Source organism: Capsicum annuum, chromosome 3 (genome assembly GCF_002878395.1).
Source record: "Capsicum annuum cultivar UCD-10X-F1 chromosome 3, UCD10Xv1.1, whole genome shotgun sequence".
Lineage (NCBI taxonomy): Eukaryota > Viridiplantae > Streptophyta > Magnoliopsida > Solanales > Solanaceae > Capsicum > Capsicum annuum.
This window is the reverse complement of record NC_061113.1, coordinates 102,415,197-102,429,891: the sequence shown is the minus strand read 5'-3', so window position 1 is coordinate 102,429,891 and position 14,695 is coordinate 102,415,197.

The following is a 14,695-nucleotide window of genomic DNA, read 5'->3' as shown; positions in this document are numbered from 1 at the left end:
GGGGGGGGGGGTTAATGTAACCCCCAAGATTTTTGCCTCTGAAAAATTTCTTAACTTTGAGCTTATTGCCCAGATTATGACTCACCTTACTAGTTATGAGGTGCCACTATGAGTCATAGAACCCTAATCATAGGGTGACCAATATAGGTAGTAAAGTTTCTATCCTGGGAAATATTAAGAACATATCAGTCGTGTTGAGATATTACGAGTCATAATGTGGGATTCGTAGTCCCACAAGAGTAGTGTTCCCTTGTATTTGTTGTGGGTATGACTGGACCCTATGTGTCATAATGTTGGACTACAAGTCGTATGGTACAACTCATAGGGTCAATAATCGATGCACCTTGGGACACTGCCCAAACTACGAGTTAAGGGGACGATTAGCAGTCAGTTGTTATGAGTCTAAAGGTGACCTGTAATAACTGGGTGGTAATTTTTTAGTGTTTTAATTAAGGGCACTTTGGTTCATTCCCTTCTTCCCCACTTAGGCTCCACATCCATAAAACACCTAAAAGGGGTTATTTTCATCCTTTATCAAATCAAACAAGTCTTAAATACTCACAAATCCCTAAGTCAAGAATAAGATAGAGTTTCTCAAGGATGATCATTTAGAGCTTTGAAGTGGTGATTTCTCTCCATAATTGGATACTTTCTGGCATGTACCTTTCCCCTTAAACTAGTTCTACTGAAAATATTTTAAATGGTTATTTATGTGGTTTGAATATGGATTTTGAATTGGGTTGGGGGTTTTGGAAAAATTGTTACTTGATTTGAATTCCCATGGTTTTAATGCAAGTGTTCATGTTTTATCTATGTATTTTGAAACCCGTTGGGGTACATGTGTATGGTGAATGGGATGAGGGTCACAATTTTCCCATAAATTGATGATTTTGGTTTTGGAAATGGTTTAGAAATTATGCTCCCTCAAACCACTCGCTTAATTGGATTTAAAAATATTAATTACATGATTTGTCTTATTTTCCTAAACTACTGCATTACATAAATGGTTAAACAGATAAAAAGGGTTTTTTAAAGCCTTTTTGGCCATGTTTTTTATTTTAAAACTTGATTTAATAAATAAAAGAGGTCATGGCATTCTCCAAGTGGATTTAATGAACAAAGGGGTCGTGGTATTCCCCCAGTTTAATGGTATTGGTATGACATAATAATAAGCTTGCAAGCCTAATGGTATGACGATACCTGTGGTTGATGCCTCAACAAAAATTTCCTTGGTTAAATGGATATTTTATGTGGAACTTGTTTTAATTAGGCTGAAAGGAGATTGTGTAGCTCGCTGTGGAAGGTGGAGGTTCTAGGGAGACAAATACTGGAAACTACATTTGCCGGCGTAGGAGTTTTTATGACCATGTGCATGGTTCATACTTATATATATAAATATATATTTTGGATTGGCTGGGGTCAAGGTATTCCCTAGATTATCCTTGGATTTTCCTGGTTCGTACGGCTAACACATACTAGGACCCTTTCAGTTGGGGGAGCTGAACCCATATAGCTCGTGTGTGCCCTTAGGATGAATGACGCTACATAGTCTAGGTTAATCATTTTAAATATCATGCTAAACCTTGTTGACTATCCCAACATCTTGTATATATATGTATGTATGCATGTATGTGAACATAAATATTGAGTTTGGACTGGATTTTGAGTTAACATTATTTTATCCCTACCTTGAGTTACATGCTAGCGCTTACCCTGCTAACCATCTTCGAGTGTTATATCCCCATATGATGAAAGGAATACAGACATTCCTGCTTTTCCTGCAGAGTGATTAGTGATTCCTAGATTGATTATCGGTCATCTTAAAGTAGTGAGCTTCCATACTTCAGAAGACCCTCATTTCCTATTCTTTTTTGATTTTGTTTTGTACGATTCTTTTGGACTCTTTTGGCTATGGTCGGGGAAAGTCCCGACTTAGGTTATTCTTGGATTTTAGAGGCTTTGTTGATTGCTGTGGATTGGGATGGATTTTAAAGTTCTTAGATTTCTTATGAGTTTGTTGAGTTTTCTATCTTGTTATATGCTCAAAATTCATCTACTGCTAGCTGTATTGTGTTTCGATTGGCTATGGTATAGGGGTGGTCTCCGGTTCTCAGTGGACTTGAGATACACATCATGGCTAGACCCTGGTTCAGGTCGTGACACAAAACTTTGACCTATTCAGTCCTTTGATATGAATATGCATGGCAATCTTTTTTAGGATCCTGTCAGCAAGCAGTTTACCACTTTGAAGTCCAACTTGTTCCTCTCTCTCCAAATAACATGGACCAAAATTACAAACACACTGCTAGCAATTTGAGCCACTTTAGTTTTCTTCTTTGCCATTGCATAAATCTATGTTAATTTTGTCCTTCAGTCATGAATAGGTCTTTGAAACCCTAACTAGTTGCATAATCTTCCCTACAGTTCTTGTCACATGACATTCAAATAAACGGTGAGAAAATGCCTACTTTGTTCCACTACAGAATACACAATCATGAGGCACTTGGATGCCAAAAATTTCAAGTCTCTCCACTTTGGATAGTCTTCTTTGGACAACCGACCAATGTATGAACTTAAACTAGGATGCACTTCATGTTACAAGGAAATTCTCTTCCAATCAACTTTAAGGAATAACGGCATAAGCTGAGTATATGTCTTCTATGTAAAATACTTCTCTCCTCTCTTTACCTTAGCAAACTTTGTAAGAAAAGAACCTTGTCTTGTTTGTCCCTACAACACAAAATCTCTTGATGCCAATATCTTTCTCACTACCCAAGATATAGATTTTGGGAATGAGGACTATTTCAAGTTCTCTTTATAAAATAACTGTAAACCCATTGGATCCACAAACAATCCTTCTTCTTTGCTACATTCCATTATTCCTCAAGTATTACAGCTCTATTCCAAAGCTTTAGATCAAGATCATTCAGACCACCTACAGTAAGTGGTTTGCAAATTGTTTCCTAGGACACCAAAGCTTTCAAGATACAGCCACTGCTCTTGTCCACAAGAAAGTCCTACATATATATTCAATATCTTTAATCACCTTTTTGGGATTAGAAACCCTTGTTCCCAGTAAGCTTGTACTCCAAAAAGCAGTGATTTAATGAGTTGAACTCTACCTGCATAAAGCAAACCAACAAGTTACCTAAGCAGTAATCTTTTCAATCAAAGGAAGGCATTGATTGACGCTAAGCTTCTTGGAAGTCAATGGAGCTCCCCAAGTATTTGAAAGGCATGGTGCCTTGTGTAAATCCTAAATAGGTCCTACTTTTTGTGGTCTTCAACTCCATCTATGTATAGTGAGATCTTATCTGTATTGGCTCGTAATCCAAAAGCCCTAAAAATCTTCATGAATGCTTCAAAGAGTAATTTAATAGATGTTAAGTCATCCCTATAGTATATCAATAAGTCATCGGTAAAATATATATGGATACTGCCTAACTTCCCAAATCTAGGATGAAAATTAAAGTCTCCATTCCAAGCTAATTGGTCCAATTCCCCACTCATATATTCCATTAACAATACAAAGAGATAAGGGGACATTAGATCCTCCTGTCTTAAACCTCTTTTAGCAGAGAAAGTCTTTGTCAATCCCCCATTTAAAAGTCAAAAGTATTAAACAACAGACATATAATTCATAATCCATGAGATAATCTTTTCAGGAAATCCCATTTCTATCATTAATTTCGTTAGAAAACTCTACTCTAAAGTGTCATATGCCTTCCCAGATACACTTTAAGAAAACATCTTGGGGATATCCACTTCATGCTATAGCATTTAAAAATATCATGGCTAAATAACACATTATCAATTATACGTCTTCCTTCTACTAATGCAGATTGGGAGCACCCCACTAGACCATTAATAACATTCTTCCTATTAGCACCTTTGAGATAATCGTATACAAATAAGTGCAACATGCTATAGGTTGATAATCCTTAACTTTTGTAGGAGATGGAATTTTGGGAACTAAAGTTATAACAATAGTATTTATAGAAGGAAAGAGAGTACCAGTAATGAAAAATGCTTAACAACTTCCACTACATTATCTTTAACCATCTCCCTATTTTTTGTGAAGAACTCAATAGGAACCATCCACTCATTAGTTTTTTCTTTTGTCATAGTTTGTATAACTATAATGATTTGCTCATATGTCACCTCCTTGATATGATCTCTTTGCTGTGATAGGGTTAAGAAGGCTCCCTGCTTGATAATCAATGTGTTTAAACAAGGAAAAACAATTGCACTAGCACCCTTTAACCCAACAAACACCCAATGAATTCATCTACAATTGCATGTGGCTCTATAAGCTTCACATATTCTTAGTGTAGATAAAGGTGATAGTATTATAAATAGTTCTAATTTTCCTTTAGGCATGGAAATATTTAGTATTAGCATCACCACAATCCACCTAAGTAGCTTTGGCTTTATGTGTCAACACCTGCTCCTTCACAATGCTCTATTTTCAATCTCTAATAGTAAGTGTTTCTCTTGATCAAATAATAGTGGATCGACTACTTTCCGTTGCATCTGCTCTAAAAAATATCAAGTTTCTCCCTATCTAAATTTAGCTTCTGAGTGGATGATGCCATATATCTATTTATATCTCTCAACCGTAGCTTGAGCTGCTTTAACTTGCCCCATACGTTCACTATAGCTTGCTCAGACTCCTTTATCCCCATACCTATGTTAAAATGTTACTAAAATTAGGATTTTCCATGAATTAGGGCCTAAGATTCAGTTTAGTATACTGGTAGCATTGACCAAAATAAGGGAATAATTAAATACTGATGGATTAAAAAGTCTGCCTCTACCCGACCAAAATATTGTAATTAATTAAAATTTCCAAGTGCCTAGTCAATCTTACTATACACCCTTCTCCCTGTTTTTTATTTATTCCACCAGGTGAAATGCCACTCTATACTTCTGACTTCTGAGTGGTGTAAGTTACATGGTATCAATTAGGCCTTGAAAACCTTGTGTCTCGCTAGGTACTACTAGGAATTTCATTCAATCTCCTAAGCTCAACACATTGTTGATATTACCTCACAGAATCTAAGAGTAATTGCTTTGTAGATCAACCTGAGTTAATGCCCTCCATAGAATTTCTCTATGGTACTTTGCATTCACAATAAATACTACTGTGATATATATATACATATATATATATGTGAACTTGAGTTCTAGGATCCTCAATAAGACAATGGATATATTGATCTTTGACTTCAAGAACATCAATATTTAAGAACCTTCTCCGTAGTAACCAACTTCCAACCTTTGGTATCTCACTATAATTATTACAAACATCCCATCCTTTAGCCACATTCTGCACTATCCTTCTAGATTTTAATTCTCACTTTAGTCTCTAAACAACCAAATAAAAGTTTTATGTTTAGCAATAAATAACTTTACCCCTTTTTTCTTATGGTCCTTATTCAGGCCCCTAATGTGTCGTGTCGACAAAATTATGGTGGGACAAATGACACGAAGTTACCAGCACTTTCTCTGTAATGTGAGCCCATAATTTTCTTGCCACTTCTTTGATTGGGGCCTACTTCCTGCTTACTAGTCTTCTCTAGGATCTCTGTAGTGGTCTGCACCTCATTATTGGAAATATATTGCATACTAGTTCCCTCCATGACCTCCTTATATGTCTGCATCCCTACTTTAGAGGTACTACATTTGTCCTTAATACAAATCTGGACTAACAACTTGCCATGTCATCTGTGGCTTCCTATACTTCATGTGTTGCTTTTTCTTCACTTCAAGCATTTGCACATCCAGTTCTTTTCTAGGCTCTATAATCTCTACATCTGTAACTTTAGTTCCTTCTTATACAAACATTCAACATAGGGGTGTTCAAATCTCAGGCAATCATTGCAATACTTTGGTTTTCGATCATAATCTGCCTATTGATCCCAAGGTCCTAAGAAGTCTCAATCATTATTATGTCAGGAAATGGTTGTGGCATATCTACTTCAATCAAGATCCTAGATAAATATATCTTCTCAACATTTGCTGTGAAGTGATCAATATGTAGTGGTCGAGCCACTACACTTGCAACTTTACTCAATGCTTCTACAGACTAATAGACCACACACAAACCAGGGAATTCGACCCATAAATGAGTCAAGCTTAGGGCCTCTTGATCAAATTCAAAATTAATTTCCCATTGCTTAATTATTAGTAGTTTATTATTAACATAGTAAGACCCCTCATTAATTAGTCTCTCTTTGTCTCGATCAGTTTGGTATCTGAATATGTATTTTTTCAAGAAAAATTATGAGGTTTTATAAACTCAATTGAAAAAATCAATGAAAGACTTGGGCCAACCCAAATCTGAAAAGCAAACACACACACCCCATAAAACCACACCGCCCAACCCAACCCACCTATTATATTACATATACCCGTTAAACTAGAGTTTCTTAATGCATTCCCTATTAAACTTTTCATCTCCCACCCTAGGACACTTGAGAAATGTCACTATTGTGGAGTCTTCAATTCATCATTCTCCTGGTTTGGATCATTAACGTTGTTCCTTGGTTGTCTCCTTCTTGTTGTATTATCACTTTGTAGATGTAAGCTCCATTATTTATTCTTTATCTTTCTCTTATTTTATTCTTTGCTTCATTTAATCCTTCCTTATTTAAACTATGTTCTCTAGTGGATGGGGCATCTATCATCATTTAGTGTTTTGTTGAGGGATTCTATCAAGTGGAGTTGCTTAATTATATAGGTAAGCAATAAATCTTCCACTCATTTTATTTTTGATAGTACTCTACTAATGTGACCTTTATGTAGATATAGTTGGTATGGAGATACTGGGATGTTCAAAATCACAAATATTTGGTGAATAAGTTAACTTTCGAGTTTCAAAATTCTAATTTAGCCTGTTGCCCCTCCCATTTTATTGCGAGTCCTTTTTGTTGGCTGCTATAGTGTAAGCTAGATATCTCTTTTACTAATTTTGTTGCTATCATGGTTTGTGCAAATATACATGTATAAAAACTAAGCTTTAACCTTTCCAGTCCCCTTACTCTTTTTCAGGTGACAATCTTATGTAAGGGTATTTAGATTTATCATAGTTAATGATTCTCTTCTCTGTTAATTCCATTTGATGAAAGCTTGTGAAATGGCAGTTGCCCTTGTTTATTACTAAATTTCCTAAGTAAGCTGTTAGCTTACTCCCTTCTCTCAATATATGCTTGAACTAAACCTGTTTGTTTTTCATTAGATCCTTTAGCTGTATTATTATATCTGATATATTCCATGGACAATCCCATTCTCCCCTTAACACTTTCTTTAATAAAAAAGAATTACTTTGAATGATGACTTTGTTATATTGAATTTGACTACAATGTTTAGAAGCATTTAAGATTGTTGTTGCCTCCACTTCTGTGATTGTAGTATCTTCTATGTTAGCACCCTCTGCATATAATAAGTCCCTTTTCTCATCTCTTAGACAAAATGCATATGAACTTGTTTCAGGGTTACCTCTTAGTTCTCCATCAGTATTATACTTCACCCAACCTTTATGAGGAAACTCCTACCCCACTTTGCTAACCTTAATTCTTGTCCTTTTCTCCTTAGCTCCTTTAAGATCTCTGTCTAGCTGAAAGAGGATATTTGTCTTGGTTTTCTCACCTTTAATAGCATACTCAAGTGTCTTGTTATGTTGTGGATCAACCTTTTCCATGTCATATTCTTTCCTTCAGGTTTATTGTTGTTCCTTCTTCTTCATTGTTCTAATACAATGGTAATTAGTAAAGAATGATAGTATTCTTTTATTCCATGTCATACATTTTCTCCCCACCACTTCAAAACAACTTTTCTTAAATTCAGTCCTTGTATGTTTAGTCACGTAAAAGAAGAAAAGTAGGACCAGGTCCTGTTAGTAGTTTCTGAGTGTAGGAACATATGAGACATAGTCTTTTGTTCATAATTTATACAAAACCAATATCTAGAGGGTCCTTTATACCCCATCTCCTTATGAGATCATCCACTGGCACTTTAAACTTTCACATCCTCCACATAAAAAATGCAATGTTGAATGATAGTCCCTTAACCCAAATCTCCTTCAAAATTTTATTGGGTTGTTTTCTTTGCCTTATGTATTTCTCTATCATCCACCTTGTTAAGTAATCCTCTTCTCAACTACTAGGAGGTCTAATCTTATCTATGATGTGATTAACCACCTTATCTAGTAGTATCTCCTTGATTAGTTGTACATTTGCTAATGCTCAAATTACACTCTTGAAGAGGTGTAGTGGACGCGATCAATATATATTTTACCTATAAAGAGTTAGGGTCGCACCATAGGGAGTGAATACACGAAATTCAAGGCTTGAAAGTGTTCAAAGTAACGGAGGAGTTGACCCGTAATGTGTATAAAACAACATAAATGTAACATGGGGGATTTGTTGGAATGTTTTTAAACAAACAATTTCATTGGTTTTTGAATACTATCTTGAGGCTGAAAATACTTAGTGTCATCAATTGGGAGTGAACCTTGGGGTTATGCCATTCTAGGTGTAAACTTATGCATGGGTAATTAGAAATTTATCCAAATTTAACTAGGAGTCATGGGTAGGCCATATTTAAAGGCATTAGTGTCAATCTTTAAATAAAACACCAAATTTTACAAACGGTTCTTTCAAAAACCTCATAAGTGTAATAATTTCACCAATCTATTGCCTCAATTAACATTTGTATGTCTAAGACATGCTATTAAATGAAATAATTAAGTTATTGTTCACATTTATTTTTCACTCATAACCTCTCTTGCAAGGATGATATGGGTTCAGAGGTGATTGTAGCTCGCAACCCCCAAATCTTAGTTAACTCATGGAATAAATGCAAAACCCATAAAAAATAACTAATTAGGAAAATAAATAAACAAGACCCATACAATAATCATAGCCTATGCAAGCATAACCCCAGGAATGAAGAATTAGCTACTCATTGTGAGAGAAAGTAAAGATATAACAAAGTTTCCATTAAATTGGTCCATTAAAAATAAATGAAATGCAAATATAAGCTTTGTTTTTCAACTAATCTTCAATTGAAAGCACTAATCCTTCACTTGGGAATCACTCTCATATCTTCTTCACACCAAAGTAATACAATAATGTTCAGAGATAATGAAAATAAGCTAGAAACACCTATTTATGCGTCAATTCCACATTTCCCATAGATTACAAATATGCCACCTTGCTTTTGATCTGCTTAAGTAGATCTAAAGAAGATAGAGAGAAAATGAAGAGTGGATCCAGAGAAGATACAAAGCAGATCCATCATAGATTCAGAGCGGATTGGTTTTCTTTGGTCATTTTGGCCACTTGCTTGCGCAAGTGGCTTCGTCCTTCTTCACACCAAAGTAATACAATAATGTTCAGAGCTAATGAAAATAAGCTAGAAACACCTATTTATGCGTCAATTCCACATTTCCCATAGATTACAAATATGCCACCTTGCTTTTGATCTGCTTAAGTAGATCTAAAGAAGATAGAGAGAAAATGAAGAGTGGATCCAGAGAAGATACAAAGCAGATCCATCATAGATTCAGAGCGGATTGGTTTTCTTTGGTCATTTTGGCCACTTGCTTGCGCAAGTGGCTTCGTCGACACACCTATGTGGTCTTTAATGCTCTTTTCTTTCATATTTGAGCTCACATTGACTTGAATGACTTGCTCATCTTCCCTTTTCAACCTTTATGTCACTACCCAATTTTTGAGTCATGATGGCACCTACCATAACCCACTAATAGGTAAGCCAACACTGTAACCCGGAGCTAATGCAATGGGTTACCTTGGTAGGAATGTCCAACATGGACCCTATATGGGAACACAATATAACAAAGACATTCCACAAATAAACAACTAATATTCGAATACCAATCCCCTGACCTTATAGTATTAGTACAAGAACATCTCTACATTCGACAATAGAAATTACAACTCAACAACTAATAGTCTTAAATAGTGTCATATATTCGTCTCAAATACAAAAGATGGAGTAAGGATAGAAGGGAAAAAGGAAACTTAAACACCAAGAGATCACCCTGTCTCCTGATGATCAACACCGCATGACCACGACTCAACAGCGGCAACTAAAATGCGAGTGTGCACCAAAAAGGTACAGACGTGAGTATGAGTACCAAAACACGGGTACTCAGTAGGAATCATCAGCTGACTGAGCTAAATTATAATATAAGGATGATATAGAGTAAGACAATAACTTACAATCATGGTACGAAATCAATCCTGAATCTTCTTCGATATCACTGTATAAGATTACTAATTAACTAGAATAATAGTATGACATTCCATATCCACATATACCATAACTTCCATACAACATGAATAATTATTTTGGAAGCGTAAAGCCATATATATAATAACAATCATGTAATTACCATAATCAACACAACTACTATCATTAGAGTATAAAGCAAAAGAACTTACCATGATTTCCCACACCAATGGGAAGTACACTCAAGGAAAACAAACAAAAACTCGTCACGGCATCCTATACCACCAAAGAGTACACTAAAAGATCAATTTATCAACATATCAAGGAACGGCTACACAAGTAACTCACCAAAGACGCGGTTGTACATTTCTGCCATGGCCTCTTACCAAGGTCTACAATCATCATCAATACCACAATTTGACACAACAAAGTCGATATCACCATAACATAGTTATACAGTTATTTAATCTCTAATTTATTAATAAACTACATGTATAGCCTATACTAGCTCACCTCCATTTCTATGAGCCACTAATTTACAAGTCTAATAGTTTACTAGTCATCAAATAAGGAAAACCTATAAGTTACCAACACTATTATTTATTCACCCATCACAAAGCCATCTTCTTGTTAGCTTCTTAATTATATAAGCCATCAATTAAGCCACAATGGCATCATATACTAGATGTTAACTTAACCACTTATCATACAATACTAAGTCTATTATCATAGAGCATATCACAACCTTAAGGACTAGTTTCCATATTCTAGCTAAGTAAGGTCCATTAACTATTTCACTAGCCTTCTAGCCTACAAGTCATAGCCATTTATTAGAGACAACTAGTTATTACATAAGCCACTTTACTAGGCGAGATTCCATAACACAACCACTTATCCAAGTCAAGTAGATTTACTAAGTGAACCCTTGGTTCTATACAAGATTACATATATTAATTAGCCTTAGCCTAATACACAACATAATCTACTTCTAGTTACTAATTAGAGTTAACAAGGGTCACACCTCTTATCTAGTGATTAATGATAGAGAATGGATAACAATTTACCAAGGAAGAAATCATGTCCCAAGTACACAAAGGGGCTCATACACACACGACATAGCCTCACATACATCCACATATTCATATATACCCACCACACATAACATCATCATAACATCATTACCTCTTCCGGTTTCACCGAGCATCATCATAATATCGTTATAACCTCCAAATTCATCGGGCATCATTATAACATAAATATACCCTCCACATTAACCAGGCATCATCATAGCATCATTATATCCTTCGAATTCACTGGGCATCATCATAACATAAATATATCCTCCAGATTCACCGAGCATTATCATAACATAAATATATCCTCTAGATTCACCGGACATCATCATAACATCATTATATCCTTCGGATTCACCAGGCATCATCATAACATCATTATACCCTCCGGATTTACTGGGCATCATCATAACATCATATGTTCTCCAAATTTACTGGGCATCATCATAACATCATTATACCCCGCGGATTCACCGAGCATCATCATAACATTATTATATCCTCCGGATTCACCAGACATCATCATAATATCATCGTATACACCAAGACAACAATATATACATACATATGTAGTTAAATCAATAAGCATATACAAACCACAATGATTGAGTATAAGTGATGTAAGGTAACACATACTATCATACTTTATTATTAATTATCACTATGTAATATAAGTAGATGAATGGGAATGATTATCTAAATTATATACGCAATCACCACTTATCCAAGTTAACATGTTTATTAGCAAGTCAATTATAAGTCAAGTGCATGCTTGCTAGATGACTCTTTTACTCCTACTTTTCACAATACTAACTCCAAAGGAAAGTCCTCCATATAAACATTAGCTTAATCATTAGGCTTGGGTCATTACAAGAGTGGTAAAATAATTAGAGGTTTATTTGGTGAACTTATTAATAAGCCAGGTCATAGAATAACCATAGGTTCAATTTATAAGACTTCCCAAGGCAATCTATATCATGACAATAAGATAATTAATCAAGTATACACATTATCCAACCATTGACCACATACATAATGAACAATCTATTTTAACCATTATAGCCTCAATAACATAACTTAGATGTTCATCAAGTATCTAGGTCACTAAGGAATTTCAGAGTTCAAGCTTAAGGTGGGTCAAGTCCCACTCCTAAATCCCAATAATGGCAAATTTCACTTTTATATTACTAACTTCTACCCATAATTAGTCTAGGTTATCTAAATCATACCTTAAGGGCTTATCAATCCTTACTAGGCCTATAAGGGAAAATCTTTTTCAAGTATCCTTTCTAAGTCACCCCAAACACTAAGGTCAATTCATAACTAGTCATATCTAGGTCAACATACTCTTAAGGTTAGTCAACAACATCATTCTCAACTATTAGGGAAACTAAAGTATTCGCATACTATTTATGAAACTACAAGTAGAACTATCCAAGGTTCTAGGCTATAGTCAAACATCAATCTTTACAAGTTTAATAGCCTACAACAATCAACTAATCCCAAGTTTCACCAATCATCCATTTATTATCTAAGACCCCACCCAATCTCACGAGATATCAATAATTATACTACAATTAAGCTCAATCTAACTATGAGTAAGCCTAACCTACCTTGAGTTCAAATAGCTCACGAACCAACAAGCTTTGCTGTTTCTTTTCTGAAAGATTCTTATTCCATGAGCCAAGCTATCACAACATAATCTAAGCATCATTACAAGAATAACAACACCCATTATAACACCATTATGCCATGGGTCCAAAATGACACCAAACCCCCCAAGTGGGTCCCACCTTTAGAAAATGAGTTTTTAAGACCAACCCATTGTTCAAACATCATTAGAGAGCTATAACACTCAAGAAATTTGAGTAAATCAATCAAATTTATGTCTAAAATTAATCCTCAAAGACTTAGGGGTTTTGGGTCTAGAAATCAAGAAACTAATACCAAATTTGAAGGAATCTTGCCTTAGATTTATAGCAAGATTCGATTACACAAGTTAATCAAGATCCTAATCAACCCATAAGACACACTTTGAAGATTTTACACTCTATTAGAGTTTAGAGCTCAGGGAGGCACAAAATGGCTAAATTTTTAGGCAAGACAACCTTTAAATGGGTTTACCTAGGTCTTGCGGTTGCGGCACCATATTGTCACGACCTGAGGTTACCCCCTAGTCGCGACAATGCTGATTAAAATCACAAGTAATCAAAATCTAACCCATGAGTTGGTACTTCTGTGTGCACTGAATAAATGTGAACATAACATCTGTGCAAAATATAGACTAAGAAGGAAAGTATAAATCTAAATACTAAATCAAAGCATAAGCATGAAACATCTAATAAAAACTAAATATAACTAACTGACTGTCTAACTAACAGTCTAAACATCTGAAAAACCTCTATACTGACTGAGGAGATAATGGGAAGGTCCTCAACTAACTCCAACTAACTGAACAAAAATAAAATACTAAAATAATAAATTAGGAAAATATGTCTTTGATGGATGAAAAATCACCACTACGTTTGTTGGATTACGTTGAGCTGTCTAACTGCAGTCAGGAAACTGTGTGTCCCAACCTATGATATAAGACATCATAGCACAAAGAAGAGTATGCGGTTAGTACTTTAAATGTACTGGTATATGAGAAAAGGTCAGGCTGATATACATGGGGCACTGTACATATTAAATAAGGACTAACTTAAAAGCATGAGATAGCTAAATGTGAATATAAAAGTATAACATTTGAGAATGCAAAACCAAGCATAAATCTATAATCTAAAATAAATCTGAAATTTAAAAGACTGTAAACTGTATAATTGAATAACTGAAAGTATGTATGCTTGGTCAAGCAAACCTGGACCGAAACTATATTGAATAATGTATTGAGACTGTGGGAGGTATTATGTAACCGACATGCTCCGATATGAGCTAAATCGGGGTCTAACTTGTAACCCAAATTGGAAGGGTGTTAGTATCATGCCACGAGTACTAACACTGGCTATGTGGATCCACTAAACTGGTGTCCTTAAGGACTAATGGGTCAACCTCAACTGAAAGGTGCACTAATGAGATACGTGTCACCCTCAACTGGCAGGTAAACACTTTGTCAACCTTAACTGGCAGGTAGACATCTCTAACTTACACTGGCTACATATTTTTGGAACTCAAGGATTTCTACTAAGGGTCACACCTTATACTTTTAGGTGACCCCTCATCCCTGAGTTTGCTCAGAGCTAAATCGTACTCCCAACTGAACTGACACTGATACTAGGATAGAGTGAACTAGACTGAACTAAACGTGTAAATGTACTAATAAGAATCATGGATTAACTGTCTGAGTACTTGAAAAGATGAATTCATGT